This window comes from Bubalus bubalis, chromosome 2 (genome assembly GCF_019923935.1).
Source record: "Bubalus bubalis isolate 160015118507 breed Murrah chromosome 2, NDDB_SH_1, whole genome shotgun sequence".
Classification (NCBI taxonomy): Eukaryota; Metazoa; Chordata; class Mammalia; order Artiodactyla; family Bovidae; genus Bubalus; species Bubalus bubalis.
In genome coordinates this window covers 50,929,103-50,946,081 of record NC_059158.1, presented here as the reverse complement: position 1 = coordinate 50,946,081, position 16,979 = coordinate 50,929,103, and the positions used below count along the sequence as shown (strand labels likewise).

The 16,979-nt window shown below is 39.5% G+C and overlaps 1 protein-coding gene and 1 long non-coding RNA gene across 3 annotated transcripts in view; both read right to left on the bottom strand.

The window, feature by feature from the left end:
- KHDRBS2 (KH RNA binding domain containing, signal transduction associated 2) overlaps window positions 1–16,979 on the bottom strand; it is a 701,478-nt gene that overhangs the window by 514,315 nt on the left and 170,184 nt on the right. The window lies entirely within an intron of this gene.
- On the bottom strand, window positions 6,102–6,803 carry LOC123330426. The gene is made up of 2 exons (XR_006546351.1): window positions 6,673–6,803; window positions 6,102–6,342 (listed from the first exon to the last, which is right to left on the bottom strand). It is a non-coding gene; the product is annotated as an uncharacterized LOC123330426 (long non-coding RNA).

The following is a 16,979-nucleotide window of genomic DNA, read 5'->3' as shown; positions in this document are numbered from 1 at the left end:
TCAGTCCTGAATATTCATTGGAAGCACTGATGCTGAAGCTTCAATACTTTGCCCACCTGTTGTGAAGAACTGACTCATTGAAAAAGACCCTGATGCTGGGAAAGATTGAAGGCAGTAGGAGAAGTGGACACCAGAGGATGAGATGGTTGGATGGCATCAACTTGATGGACATGAGTTTGAGTAAGCTCTGGTAATGGACAGGAAGCCTGGCATGCTGCAGACCATGGGGGTCACAAAGAGTTGGGCACGACTGAGTGAATGAACTGAACCTACTGATGGACTGAAGTTCCCTTGTTTCCAGGATTTTTCACCTATAATCAACAGTGTGGCACTGTCAAACTAATATCCTCACCTCCCAGAGGAACAATACCTGCTGGGACAATATTTAATCAGCCCGTTGCCCTTGTTATCATGGACAATTTCAGCAGTATATGGTCCAAATTTTGGCTATGAAGCTATGACCACAGAAAAATAAAGATGATTTTTGACAAAGTTGTCACAATATTCTTCAGACTCCAGAGAAAGCTTGAAGGGAAAACTTGTTCTCCTTGTAGCCTAAGGGACTCTCAAGAGTCTTCGCCAACCCCACAGTTCAAAGGCATCAATTCTTCAACACTCAGCCTTCTTTATGGTTCAGCTCTCACATCCCTACATACTACTAGAAAAACCATAGCTTAGACGATATGGACTTTTGTTGGTAAAGTGATGTCTCTTCTTTTTAATATCTCTTTAGAATTTTTGCCCTGAGAGAATAATTTCACTATGCCTTTTTAATTTCTCTTATTATAACTGTTATTTTCAATCAGTGAGTTTTATATTGTGATATCTTAGTCATAACTTAGTTTGAAGAACAAAGCTATGAGATCTCTTGTTATGCCAATACAGATATATGTAAGTCTCAGTATGTGTCTTTGTCTTTGGATAATATTGCTGATTGCTGAGGTTAGTTTATAAATGAGCTCTAATTTAATTGACCTAAAGAAAAATAAGTGTTTACAAATCAAACAATTCTAAATACAAGAGAAATCAACCTAAATTAATTTCAGGTTTAAGTGAATTGGGAAATATTTGGTATTAAATTAATATCTAGTATTAATGTTTGCTGTTGGTCTAACTAATATAGACTTCTCTAAGTTAATAACATTAATATTTTCATTGTGCCTAGGTTTAATATGAGTTAAGTACTGTTATATCTGTTATAAGTTTGTCAGCAAGGAAAGTAATTCCAGTAAAGAAACTTCTAAGGAGAGAAAAATGTGAGAACATATCTTTTAGAATAATTATGCTTCAGGAGTGTCTGTTTACAAGTCTCTCCTCACACACACCAAGTCTCTCCAGACTTGGGTAATTTGAATTTCTAGGGTTGTGCTAAACTGAGTGATGAAAGTTTATTGAATAGCTAGGTCATTTTCAAATAAAGTAATATTCTGAAGCACTGATTACTGAAAACTAACTTCCTCTTAGAGAGAAACAAAAGAGATTTTAGATTGAGTGTGTGTGTGAAGTAGCTTCAGTCGTGTTTGACTCTTTGCAAGCCCATGAACTGTAGATGGCCAGGGTCCTCTGTCCATAAGATTCTCCAGGCAAGAGTACTGGACTGAGTTGCCATTTCCTATTCTAAGGGATCTTCCCAACCCAGGGATTGAACCATCTCATGTCTCCTGCATTGGCAGGCCAGTTCTTACCACTTGTCACCTTGGAAGCCTGATTTTAGATTACTAATGAATAATGTTGGGTGCTATACTGAGATGTTCACTTTTTTTTTTAATTATCACTGATTTATGTTTATCACTGTTTATGTTCACCAATCTACAGAATGCTAATATAAAGGAAAAATAAATTTAACTAGGTAAATGAATTTGAAATTAAGCTGGTGCAACACCTGACTGTGGCTTCTCTGTTTAGAGGATAAGCTTTCCTCAGATGTTGAATTGCCTTTGATAATAGAACTAATTTCTTCACCTCTTAGGTGATCTGTTCTGTATTTTCCCTTGAAATCTTTTATTATTACTGCAGCTAAGGGAATAGCTTTTGTTTCACAATGACTTATGGTCCCATCTGACTTGAGTATTCTAAACCCATTTGATCCTTATTGACAAAACTTCCTAAATCAAATTATAATGAAGCACTTTTGACCTCTGGCTAACTGTGATGCCTAAGAAGGCCCCTGAAACATCCCAAAGAGATATATGAAACTAATTAGGTTCATTTGCTAGGTTGAATTACATGGGAAGTATCATCAAGTGAGTAATAAATCTCAGGTTATATCGTATGGTAAATGTTACTAATAAAGCTATCCTAAAAATAGTATAGAGCTTATAAAATTCTGATGTATGTCCTGATAAAATGTTATCATTCATAATTCTAGTTACTATCTTAAAGTGTTGTCATAACACTAACCCAGCTTTGCAAAAAATGCTTCCTCTTCAAGAAGATTAACAAAAGGACTGAACTGGTGAATATGCTTATAACTTTTATGATTTCTAACTGTAAAAAAAAAAAAATACTGATTTGAATCTGTGTTTTCCAAGTGTAAGGAAAAGCTTCACCTAATCATGACTTACAGTAATTTGGTAAAATTATACTTTTGTAAGCAAAACTGAAACATTTAATTTTTTTATCTATCTGATCCCTCCAGAGATTAGAAACTCGTAGGTTTCCAGTAGTTTATCAGATAAATTAGGAAGGCTATCTCATTTATAGGTACAAAAATCTGAAGGAATTTTGGAGACCCTGAGAAGGGAAGAATTCACCTAGATCTGTTAGGCAAAAATTGGTGAGAAGTCTTTGGCATGACTCCAGCTCCAGATACAGAAGCTCCAATACTCTAGCCACCTGATGTGAAGGACTGATTCATTGGAAAAGACCCTGATCCTGGGAAAAAATGAAGGCAGGAGGAGAAGGGGACCACAGAGGATGAAATGGTTGGTTGGCATCACAGACTTGATAGACATGATTCTGAGCAAGCTGTGGGAGCTGGTGATGGACAGGAAAGCCTGGTGTGCTGCAGTCCATGGGGTTGCAGTCAAACACAACTGAGCAACTGAACTGAACTGAGTCCTGTTCTGGAGAGATGGTTAAGAAACACAAAACAATATTACCACTGTTATCTATTTTCCAACCTAACCACTTTGGGAAAAAGCAGCAGGGAAAAAAAAGACAAAGCCTTTGGTTTTAACAATGAGGCTTGTTAACAATTAAACCAGGTAAGAAGCAATGGCCCCCAGAAGCCTGTGTCTCTGCATGTGGGAGCTGGACCCGAGTAGCACCTCCCCAGGTACCTGGGTTCCCAGCTCAGGGCACTCATTCACCAGCAGAGCCAAAGCTTCATCTTTAGTTAATTTCACTGAGTTGCCACCAGTTTTAAAACTGTGCTCTTCTTGGCAAAATTAGCCACATGGCATATAACATTTGTTATTTTAAGTTGTTTGAAAAGCAATGCCCGTCAAAATATGTGAATGCTGTGCATCATTTTAGTTGACATAACTGATATAATACAAGTAAAGCACTTTACAAGAATTCAGCATCAGTTCTTGTAAAGCCACATATACATGGTGCAGCATGTAAGTACTTACTGAATAAGTCATAGCAAAAAAAAACCATAAATAAAATAAATAATAATTAAAAAAAAAAAAGCCACCCTAGTTAAAAGAACACCAGAAACTTGGTGATAAAAGCTGACTACTATCTGCACCTTCACCCCACAAGCCTGTCAAGTAATACAATGCTGTGTTCTAAGCACTGGATGGTAAGCAATCTATCTGATTCAACCGAATTCAATTTTTCTGTTTCACATGTAAAACTAAGCTGTTGTGTCTACGTCATAAAGTGTTAAAAAAAAAGACCGAATGAGGTACCAGATGAGAAGCATTTAGCTCTGTGGCTGGCATGCCGTCCATCCTGAATCTACCCACACTCATCTTTTCTCCACTCTGCATCCATGGTAACAATAGCTCTGCCTGGGGTGGGGGCAAGCATCCTAATCTGCTACCTAGAAAAGGGGAAAACAGTGCATTCCGTGTAGCTACGCCGGGCTGCGTCCTTGTCAGATTCCAGGCTCCTGTGTGGGAAGTAAAGGCGGTTCTGGTGCTGTGTGTGCTGCCACCATGTGGTTGGTGGCAGTCCATACAGGGATCATGCTTAGATGTTTAAAAAATCTTCAGAAATTAAGATGGAGGGAGGAGCCTGGTAGGCTACAGTCCATGGGGTCGCAAAGAGTCGGACTCGACTGAGAGACTTCATTTTCACTTTCAGAAAGTATAGCGCACACTGGGAACTTGCTTACCATTGTTTAGAAGGTGTGCTAATGTTTGATATGTATTTTCTCACTTAGTTTATGAAGAAAAGAAAAGCCTGTGGTGCCATCTTAAAGACGGGCAGTAGTTACTGCCTTGGGAAGGACCGCCCACTGCCTATTTCCTTGCTAGAACAGTATTTGCATTCAGAGCAAATTTCCATTCCAGCACCTGAACATTAAACCATAAAGCTGTCCTTTCTAAGTGATTTTCCACTGAAGATTGAAATAAGAATTATTTAGGAAAGTATTTTATCCAAATGAACAATTTTCAAAGCAACTACCCCCCCCCCAAAAAAAAAGATGGTTCCTCTCCTTCATTTACTTGGGTATTTTGCTCTAATGCATAAACTGCTTATCCTACAGGGAGTTTGTTAGTCCTTTAGGATCTAGGGCTGGTCATAGAAGCTTTTCTATTCCCAGAATACAGTTTTGTTTTTTTTTTTTTTTTAATAAAGGAGACATCAAATTAATGTGCTAATGATTTTAATTTATAGTTCTATAAGCCACTGGCAGATCTCTATCTTATTCTTACATCAGATAAAGATAATCCCTCTCTATTAGTCATGCTCGATCTTCATTTGTTCTCAATTTTCCTAGAACAATCTTTCAGATTCACTGGGTCATTTTCATCCTGGCCCTCTCTCTGCCCCCAGGGTGATTCCACCTGTATCTTTTCTAACGAGGCAGCAAGGGAGCAGAGAGCATAGGTGGGCTTTTACTCAGACCCTTACATTCCGACTCAGCTACACAGTAATGATGGGATTTCCAGATGTTTAATTAATTTCCCTTAGCCTTGGTTTCTTCATTTCTAACTTGGGTACAAGAACTTACTATCCTAACACAGCCAAACAACTGCACTGCTATTTTAAAAACCCAAATACTAATAGCTCAAATTAAATAAATAAATAAAATAAAAATAACTAATTACAGGGGAAACAGTGGAAACAGTGTCAGACTTTATTTTTCTGGGCTCCAAAATCACTACAGATAGTGACTGCAGCCATGAAATTAAAAGACGCTTACTCCTTGGAAGCAAGTTATGACCAACCTAGATAGCATATTCAAAAGCAGAGACATTACTTTGCCAACAAAGGTTCGTCTAGTCAAGGCTATGGTTTTTCCAGTGGTCATGTATGGATGTGGGAGTTGGACTGTGAAGAAGGCTGAGTGCCGAAGAATTGATGCTTTTGAACTGTGGTGTTGGAGAAGACTCTTGAGAGTCCCTTGGACTGCAAGGAGATCCAACCAGTCCATTCTGAAGGAGATCAGCCCTGGGATTTCTTTGGAGGGAATGATGCTAAAGCTGAAACTCCAGTACTTTGGCCACCTCATGCGAAGAGTTGACTCATTGGAAAAGACTGATGCTGGGAGGGATTGGGGGCAGGAGGAGAAGGGGACGACAGAGGATGAGATAGGTGGATGGCATCACTGACTCGATGGACGTAAGTCTGAGTGAACTCTGGGAGTTGGTGATGGACAGGGAGGCCTGGCGTGCTGCAATTCATGGGGTCGCAAAGAGTCAGACACGACTGAGCGACTGATCTGATCTGATGTCAGACTTTCCCCTTAATATACAATCAATAGACACTCTCCCTTCATCTAGCTACCCTGGTCTGGTGGCTCAGATGGTAAAGCATCTAACTGCAACGTGGGAGACCCGGGTTCGATTCTTGTGTGGGGAAGATTCTCTGGAGAAGGAAATGGCAACCCACTCCAATACCTTAGGCTAGAAAATTCCATGGACAGAGGAGCCTGGTATGCTACAGTCCATGGGGTCACAAAGAGTCAGACATGACTGAACAACTTCACTTTGCACTTTACTTCATCTAGTGCATGCTCACATACACACACAACAAATAGAATTCACATACCATCTCATAAAACCCACCTGTTTCTATGTTTCACAATCACCATCCCAGAATTAATATTTTCCTTTTTAGGAATATTCTTGAAATGCTGCTTTTTAAAACCATAAGCAATAGGGTTGCTTCTATTAATAGATTTAAGATTCTCCTCTTCAGTGATGAATAGGGCTTCCTTTAAACCTTAAGTAAAAAGAAAAAAATTTCTAAGTTTGTAGGAAAAAATGCTACTTGGTCTTATCCAGGCCTATATACTCTAAAATGGAGAGTGACACTCATCTTGCAGACACAAGTCATCTAAACAGATACTGAAGGAAATGTCAGCTGGACACTCAAGCCAGTGGTGAACTGAAGTCCCTGTTAGCGCTAGAAGACAGTTTGCGCATGTGCATGCACATATTTGGTGGTTCAGACGGTAAAGCGTCTGTCTACAATGCGGGAGACCCGGGTTTGAGCCCTGGGTTGGGAAGATCCCCTGGAGAAGGAAATGGCACTCCACTCCAGTACTATTACCTGGAAAATCCCATGGACAGAGGAGCCTGGTAGGCTACAATCTATGGGGTCGCAAAGAGTCAGACACAACGATTAGGCAACACATTTTCCTTCTTCATGCCTTGTGTCCTCATCTGTTAAGTTGGAATAAGACATCATATAAGGGGTTATGTGAGGCTAGTGCCTGGCCCTCAATAAGAATTCAGTAAATGTTAGTTTTCATGCATATTAAGACAAATGGAGTATCTTGCTTTAGAAAAGGTACTATTTTATTTACTTAAACCACTGACCCTCAATAGAATGTATAATTGACATAAAAACTCTTCTTAGTGTGATATATAATCACTCACTTAACCAGGTCATTTCAAAAGTTGAAGGCACAGCATTTTTGTGAGACTGTCTAATAGGTAATTAGAAATGATGGAAAATCTATAATTGAGTCCTGACCTCAGTTCCTCTCTGAACTCACTGATATCTCTGCCACTTGCCAGCTGTCACAGAATGGCTGTAGGTGGCACTGGGGCTGTCATCCACACGCATTATGCCTTGGGAATGGCTGCACATGGCAAGCAACCTCAGGGAACATAGCTCAGACTTGAGAAAAACAAAATAACATCTTCACCCTGCAACAAGTTCTTTAAATTGCATACTTAAAACTCAAGAACACAGCAGGGTAAAGTAAAAAGCCCTGGGTCCATCCAACAGCATGGGGCTTGGACACACCAGTGATTATATATGGGAATGAAGGGTTTGGCAGGCATAACCTGGATTGAGAAATGGGATTTCACAGTTTCTGGCTTCCTCAATGGGATAAACCTTAAACTTCACATTGTAAGGTCCTATCTCAAGGATTAGCTTCACTCTCTTCCAAGTCTTAAATTCTTTACCACAAACTAAATGAACTGAGCATAAGGGGATAAACTTGTTTAGTGTTTTAACCAAAACACAGTCAAATTTCAAGTCCAAATTTCCATGTACAGTTTTAATGCTGAACAAATTGATGTACATCCTTAATGCCTATTCACTGTAAAGAAAATATGCTTATTAATTAAAACAACTAGCATAGAGAGAGTCATATTTTGGAAGCCCCTGCAAATTTCATCTCAAATAGAAAAAAAGCACTATCTTTTTGTGTTCTGCTATCCTGGACAGTGAATTCAAGTATGCCTTAGGAAGCATCACTATGAACAAAGCTAGTGCAGGTGATGGAACTCCAGCTGAGCTATTTTCAAATCCTAAAAGATGATGCTGTGAAAGTGCTGCACTCAATATGCCAGCAAGTTTTGGAAAGCTCAGCAGTGGACACAGGACTGGAAATGGTCAGTTTTCTTTTTTTTTTTTTCTGTTTATTTATTTTACTTCACATTTTCATTCCAATTCCAAAGAAAGACAATACCAAAGAATGCTCAAACTACTGCACAACTGCACTCATCTCACACACAAGCAAAGTAATGCTCAAAATTCTTCAAGCCTGGCTTCAACAGTATGTGAAGTGAGAAATTCCAGATGTTCAAGCTAGATTCAGAAAATGCAGAGGAACCAGAGATTAAATTGCCAACATCGTTGGATCATATAAAAGGCAAGAGAATTCCAGAAAAACATCTACTTCTGCTTCAGTGATTATGCTAAAGCCATTGACTATGTACATCAAAACAAACTGTAGAAACTTCTTAAAGAGATGGGAATACCAGACCACCTTACCTGCCTCCTGAGAACTCTATATACAGGTCAAGAAGCAATAGTCGAAACCTGACATGGAATAGTGGACCGGTTCCAAATTGGGAAAGTATAACAAGGCTGTATATTGTCACTCTGTTTATTTAACTTATATGCAGAGTACATCGTGCAAAATACTGGGCTGGAGGAAGCACAAGCTGGAATCAAGATTGCCAGGAGAAAAATCAATAACCTCAGATATGCAGATGACACCACCCACATGGCAGAAAGCAAAGAAGAACTAAAGAGCCTCTTGATGAAAGTGAAAGAGGAGAGTGAAAAAGTTGGCTTAAAGCTCAACATTCAGAAAACTAAGATCATGGCATCCAGTCCCATCACTTCATGGCAAATAAATGGGGAAACAATGCAAACAGTGAAAGACTTTATTTTCTTCAGCTCGAAAATCACTGCAGATGGTGACTGCAGCCATGAAATTAAAAATGCTTGCTCCTTGGAAGAAAAGCTATGACAAACTTACACAGCATATTAAAAAGCAGAGACATTACTTTGCCAACAAATGTCTGTTTACTCAAAGCTATGGTTTTTTGCAGTAGTCATGTAAGAGTTGGACCATAAAGAAAGCTGAGCACCAAAGAACTGATGCTTTTGAACTGCGATGTTGGAGGAGACTCTCAAGAGTCCCTTGGACTGCAGAGAGATCCAACCAGTTAATCATAAAGGAAATTAGTCTTGAATACTCATTGGAAAATCTGATGCTGAAGCTGAAGGTCCAATACTTTGGCTACCTGATTGCAAAAAGCCAGCTGACTGGAAAAGACCCTGATGCTGGGAAAGATTGAAGGCAGGAGGAGAAGGGGATGACAGAGGTTGAGATGGTTGGATGACATTACTGACTCAGTATACATGAGTTGGAGCAAGCTGTGGGAATTGGTGATGGACAGGGAAGCCTGGCATGCTGCAGTCCATGTGGTCACAAAGAGTCAGACATGACTGAGTGACTGAACTGAACTGAAATGATGCTTGGTGCTGTGATAAACCATATCCTGAGAAAAGCACAATTCTGTGTTTAACTTATTTAATCCTGTAAATACCCAATGAGATGAATATTCTCCTCCATTTTTTTTAATCAAAAAAATAGTTTACTCACAATTTTATATTACTTTCAGGTAGAGGACATGTAATCTGATACCCTACATATTATACTGCATATGATGTTACTATGGGTTTCCCAAGTGGCACTAGGGGTAAAGAACCCATCTGCCAAAGCAGGAGACATAAGAGACACAGGTTCAATCTTTGAGTTGGGAAGTTCCCTTTGAGTAGAAAATGGCAACAAACTCCAGTACCCTTGCCTGGAAAATCCCATGGACAGATGAGCCTGGAGGGCTGTAGTCCATGGAGTCACAAAGAGTTGGGCACTGAAGTGACTCAGCATGCACGCACATGATGTTACTATACTATATTGACAATATTCCCTGTGCTGAGCACTGTATTTTAAGAACTCATTTATCTTACACCCAGTAGCTTGTCCTTCGTAACCCCCTTCAACTTACCTTGCCCATCCCCCCTCTCTCTACACTCTTGGAACAATTAGTTTGTTCTCTGTATCTGTGGGGCTTCGTGAGTAGCTTAGATGGGAAGAATTCACCTGTAATGCAGAAGACACAAGAGACACGGGTTTGATCCCTGTGTGTTGGGAAGACTCCCTGAAGAAAAGAATGGCTACCCACACCAGTATTCCTGCCTGCAGAATTCCATGGAGAGTGGAGCCTGTATCTCTGGATTTGTTTCTGTTTTGTTACAGTTGTTTGTTTTGTTTTTAGAGTCCATATATAAGTGAACACATACAGTTCTCCTTTTAAAAAGAGGATCCATTTAAATAAAAATGATATAAATATTAATTGCAATATTTATCTTTGTTGATATTATTTTAAAACAAGAAATAAATAAGTAAAAGGCGATCAGTGTCTTAGGGCCACAGTTACACCATGATGTGATGGGCAGAGGCGCCAGGGACTGAGAGCAGCTGCTGTCAGACTTACTCAATTTGCCTTCTGCCATTTTTAAAGGCCTGGCACAATTGCACCCAGTCCTCTTGAATCACAAGGATAGCCTCCACCACCAGAAGTCCTCCACTGAGACTCTGTCTGAAGCACTGATAGCATGACTTTAATGACAACAAGCTCACACCTCTCCCTGGCATGAGGCTTCATCATATCCCTACTCCTCTGTCCTTAAGTCACAAAACAAAACTTTCTTAAGGAGTTTGGGATATGAGAGTCCTGGGCACGTGGTCCATTTTTTTTTTTTTTTCCTTTATCACTGGGTTAGTCATCTTGGTAGTAAAATACCACTTCCTGGACAAGACAAAATGGAGGAAGAAATTAGGCATTGAGAGTCTGCACCAGAAGATACTTTGCATGGTAAAGGTCAGAGGACATCAGCACAGAGGTAGGGCACATATCAGGCTCCAGGACACACCACCACCAGCAGCACTGTAATCAGCCTGTCTTCTTTCCTGCTATCTCCTTCTCCTTTTTTCTTTTTTTAATAAATATTTCACCTATTTTTTGGCTTTCCTTCCCATTTAGGTTACCACCGAGCATTAAGTAGAGTTCCCTAAGCTGTAGAGTAGGCGAAAGTATCTGTTTTATCAGTTTAGTTCAGTCTCTCAGTTGTGTCTGCCCTTTGCAATCCCATGGATTACAGCACGCCGGTCTTCCCTGTCCATCACCAACTCCCAGAGCTTGCTCAGACTCATACCCATCATGTTGGTGATGCCATACAGCCATTTCATCCTGCCTTCAACCTTTCCTAGCATCAGGGTCTTTTCAAATGAATCAGTTCTTCACATCAGCTGGCCAAAGAATTGGAGTTTAGCTTTAGCATTAGTCCTTCCATTGAATATTCAGGACTGTTCTCCTTTAGGATGGACTGGTTGGATCTCCTTGCAGTCCAAGGGACTCTCAAGAGTCTTCTCCAACACCACAGTTCAAAAGCATCAATTCTGCACATCAAAGGAAACTATTAGCAAGGTGAAAAGACAGCCTTCAGAATGGGAGAAGATAATAGCAAATGAAGCAACTGACAAACAACTAATCTCGAGAATATACAAGCAACTCCTACAGCTCAACTCCAGAAAAATAAATGACCCAATCAAAAAATGGGCCAAAGAAATAAATAGACATTTCTCCAAAGAAGACATACAGATGGCTAACAAACACATGAAAAGATGCTCAACATCACTCATTATCAGAGAAATGCAAATCAAAACCACTATGAGATACCATTTCACACCAGTCAGAATGGCTGCGATCCAAAAGTCTACAAGTAATAAATGCTGGAGAGGGTGTGGAGAAAAGGGAACCCTCTTACACTGTTGGTGGGAATGCAAACTAATACAGCCACTATGGAGAACAGTGTGGAGATTCCTTAAAAAACTGGAAATAGAACTGCCTTATGATCCAGCAATCCCACTGCTGGGCATACACACTGAGAAAACCAGAAGGGAAAGAGACACGAGTACCCCAATGTTCATCGCAGCACTGTTTATAATAGCCAGGACATGGAAGCAACCTAGATGTCCATCAGCAGATGAATGGATAAGAAAGCTGTGGTACATATACACAATGGAGTATTATTCAGCCATTAAAAAGAATACATTTGAATCAGTTCTAATGAGGTGGATGAAACTGGAGCCTATTATCCAGAGTGAAGTAAGCCAGAAAGAAAAACACCAATACAGTATACTAACGCATATATATGGAATTTAGAAAGATGGTAACAATAACCCTGTGTACGAGACAGCAAAAGAGACACCGATGTATAGAACAGTCTTATGGACTCTGTGGGAGAGGGAGAGGGTGGGAAGATTTGGGAGAATGGCATTGAAACATGTAAAATATCATGTATGAAATGAGTTGCCAGTCCAGGTTCGATGCACGATACTGGATGCTTGGGGCTGGTGCACTGGGACGACCCAGAGGGATGGAATGGGGAGGGAGGAGGGAGGAGGGTTCAGGATGGGGAACACATGTATACCTGTGGCGGATTCATTTTGATATTTGGCAAATCTAATACAGTTATGTTAAGTTTAAAAATAAAATAAAATTTAAAAAAAAAAAAAAGCATCAATTCTTCAGTGCTCAGCTTTCTTTATAGTCCAACTCTCACAACCATACATGGCTACTGGAGAAACCATAGCCTTGACTAGATGGACCTTTGCTGACAAAGTAATGTCTCTGCTTTTTAATATGCTGTCTAGGTTGGTCATAACTTTCCTTCCAAGGAGTAAGTGTCTTTTAATTTTATGGCTGCAGTCACCATCTTCTGTGATTTTGGAGCCCCCAAAATAAAGTCTGTCACTGTTTCCCCATCTATTTCCCATGAAGTGATGGGACCGGATGTCATAATTTTTGCTTTCTGAATGTTGAGTTTTAAGCCAACTTTTTCACTCTCCTCTTTCACTTTCATCAAGAGGCTCTTTAGTTCTTCACTTTCTCCCATAAGGGTGGTATTGTCTGCATATCTGAGGTTATTGATATCTCTCCTGGAATCTTGATTCCATCTTAGGCTTCATCCAGCCCAGCATTTCTCATGATGTACTCTGCACATAAGATAAATAAGCACAGTGACAATATACAGCCTTGACATACTTCTTTCCCAATTTGGAACCAGTTTATTGTTCTATGTCCAGTTCTAACTGTTGCTTCTTGACCTGCATACAGATTTCTCAGGAGCCAGGTAAGGTGGGCTGGTATTCCCAACTCTTGAAGAATGTTCCACAGTTTGTTGTGACCCACAGAGTCAAAGGGTTTAGTGTAGTCAATAAAAGACAAGTAGATGTTTTTCGGAAACTCTCTTGATTTTTTGATGATAGTAATTTGATAGGCAATTTGATCTCTGGTTCCTCTGCCTTTTCTGAATCCAGCTTGAACATCTGGAAGTTCTCACTTCATGTACTGTTAAAGCCTGACTTGGAGAATTTTGAGCATAACTTTGCTAGCGTGTGAGATGAGTGCAATTGTGTGATAGTTTGAACATTCTTTGGCCTTGCCTTTCTTTGGGATTAGAATGAAAACTGACCTTTTCTAGTTCCTGTGTCCACTGCTGAGTTTTCCAAATGTGCTGGTATATTGAATCTAGTACTTTCATAGCATCATCTTTTAGGATTTGAAATAGCTCAATTGGAATTCCATCACCTCCACTAGCTTTGTTCATAGTGATGCTTCCTATGGCCCACTTGACTATGCATTCCAGGATGTCTGGCTCTAGGTGGGTGATTACACCATCCTGGTTATCTGGGTCATGAAGATATTTTTTGCATAGTTCTTCTGTGTAGTCTTGTCATCTCTTCTTAATATCTTCTCTTTCTGTTAGGTCCATACCATTTCTGTCCTTTATTGAGCCCATCTCTGCATGAAATATTCCCTTACTATCTCTAATTTTCTTGAAGAGATCTCTAGTCTTCCCATTCTATTGTTTTCTTCTATTTCTTTGCATTGGTCACTGAGGAAGGCTTTCTTATCTCTCCTTGCTATTCTTGGAATTCTGCATTCAATCAGTTTTATACCTAGCATCAGCAGTGTATATATGTTAATCTCAATCTCCCAATTCATTCCACCCTGCTTCCCCCACTTGGTGTCCAAATATTTCTTCTTTACATCTGTCTCTCCAATTCTGTTTTGCAAATAAGATTGTCTATACTATTTTTCTAGATTCCAGCCACATGCATTAATATACATTGTTTTTCTCTTTCTGATTTACTTCACTCTGTATGATAGTCTCTATGTCCATCCATGTCTATATAAACGACTCAATTTTGTTCCTTTTATGTTGGAGAGTCTTCCATTGTATATACATACCACATCTTCTTTATCCATTCCTCTGTTGATGGACATTTAGGTTGCTTCCATGTACTGGTATTGTAAATAGTGTGGCTATGGGGCACATGTCTTTTAGGATTATGATTTTTCTCTGGTATATGCCCAGGAGTGGGATTGCTGGGTTACATGGCAGTTCTAAGTTTAGTTTTCTTAAGGAGCGTCCATACTGTCCTCTACCACTCCCATCTTCTCCTGCCTTATTTTATCTTCTACATTTCTTACTAACCTAGATTTGAAGAGAAGAAAAGGGGAATGACAAGCCCTGAAATTATTTCACCAAAGTGACTTATAGAACATCTAGCCAGAATATTTTGAGAATATATCAAAAATTAATCAAAAATAGCACATAATACAAGCCCTGGTGCTTGGCCTATATATTAAAAAAAAAAAAAAAAAAAGATTCTGACTTGAATATTCTCTCCATCTTTGCTAATTTTCTCTTTGTAGAAGGATCATTTCTCAGTATCCCCTCAGTTTCCCCTATCTATCTTAAGAAATGGAGGGGGAAAAATAAAAAAAGGAATTAAAGTTTCACAAGCAAAGGAGTTAAAGTAACATCATGGGAACAAAAAACAAAATTGCAAGTATATGGCAAATAGTGTTGAAGAGAAAAATCTCAACTTTTATAAGTTCACTGTTTTAAAAGTACAAGATGACATAACTTTATTTTATTTTCATTTTGGTTATATATTCACACTGAGGATTAGTCATGCCACAAATATACCAGAGACAGAATCAAGGTGATGTCAGGATTCAAGGGAAAATGAACTATTCAAATCATATGAGAAGTAACATGGAGACTGGATTTAGGCAGCGGAGAAACCCTGAAAGTTCTTATGCAGGAGAAAATGACATTATCTAAAAATATTGTCTCAAAATCCTTTGTGAAGGATGCATCAGAAAGTGAAAGGCTGAATTCTGCAAAATATGTCAGAAAGCTCTTGCAGAAATGAATGTCAGGGCTGACTATGGCCTGGAAGAAGGGGCAGCAGTGGGACTGGGGAAACAGGAATGTATTTGAACTGTGTTTAGGAAGTAATAATATACAAGGTCTGGTGACTGGAAAGTCAAGAAGGAGTCAAAGATGCTCCTCAAATTTCTATCTTTGCCACAAAGAGGATGGTGTCTGTTTCACTGAAACAGAAGCAAAAGCATGAGAGCAGATTCTAATGAAGAGCACTATTTTGGTTTTTGTCTTTCTGGGAGTTTGAGTTATCTCCAGAATATTCAGGTGAAGATATCAAATACTGAATGCATAAATCTGGAGATCAAGAAGAGGTATGTACTAAAGCTAAGGAGCGGCGTTAATCCCTAAAAGTATGTCCCTGAAGACAATGGGGCAGGAAACCATCGGGGACCAGGAGGAAGCCACACATGGGACTTGGGCAGAGACCACAGTGCCTGAATCCCCTGCCTCATCTACAGACTTCAAGGTCTGGCTCTGTTCCCTATGATGCCCAGAGTGGCCAAATGCACATGCATTATTTCATTCAGCTTCATGACTAAGCTATTGTATTTCCTTAATGCATGAACACTATTCACATAATAAAAAAGTTTTCCTCCTGCTGTTGTTTTTAGCACAAAACAGGATATTCTCAGATCTGTCTTCTACAGATTATAGAAAGACAAGAGTTCATGTAAATCTTTTGCAAGAATGATGTAAATGGGGAAAATAGTAATATTTTCTGCATAATATTTCCATTTTTGTGAAGATTGGAGCACTTTATCCCACTGGTGTGTGTTGGGGGAAATCTCATCATAATTTCATAGGATATAATGGGCTCATTACAGGCTCATTTTCAAATTGGGAAAGGAGTATGTCAAGGCTGTATATTGTCACCCTGCTTATTTAATTTTTATGCAGAGTATATTATGAGAAATGCCAGGCTGAATGAAGCACAAGCTGGAATCAAGATGGATGGGAGAAATATCAGTAACCTCAGATATGCAGATGACACCACCCTCATGGTAGAAAGAGAAGAGGAACTAAATAGACTAGATGAAGGTGAAAGAGAAGAGTGAAAAAGCTGGCTTAAAACTCGACATTCAGAAAACTAAGATCATGGCATCTGGTTCCGTCACTTCATGGCAAATAGATGGGGAAACAATGGCAACAGTGACAGACTTTATTTTCTTGGACTTCAAAAATCACTGCAGATGGTGACTTTAGCCATGAAATTAAAAGATACTTGCCCCTTGGAAGAAAAGCTATGACAAACCTAGACAGCATATTAAAACCAGAGATATTACTCTGCCAAAAATATCCATATACTCAAAGATATAGTATACATGATATAGTAGTCATGTATGGATACAAAAGTTAGACCACAGAGAAGGCCTAGTGCCAAAGAACTGATGCTTTAGAAGTATGGTGTTGGAGAAGACTTGAAAATCTCTTGGACTGCAAGGAGATGAAAGCAGTCAATCCTAAAGGAAATAAACACTGAATATTCATTGGAAGGACTGATGCTGAAGCTGAAGCTCTGATACTTTGGCTACCTGATGTGAAGAGCCAACTTATTGGAAAAAAAACTCTGATGCTGGGAAAGATTGAAGGCAGGAGGAGAAGGGGTTGGCTGAGAGTGAGATATTTGGATGGCATCACTGACTCAATGGGCATGAGTTTGAGCAAGCTCTGGAGATTGGTGATGGACAGGGAAGCCTGGCATGCTGCAGTCCATGGGGTTGCAAAGAGTAGGACATGACTGAACGACTGAACAACAGCAACAATGGGCTCAACCTTCTTTGCACATGTGTGAAATATGG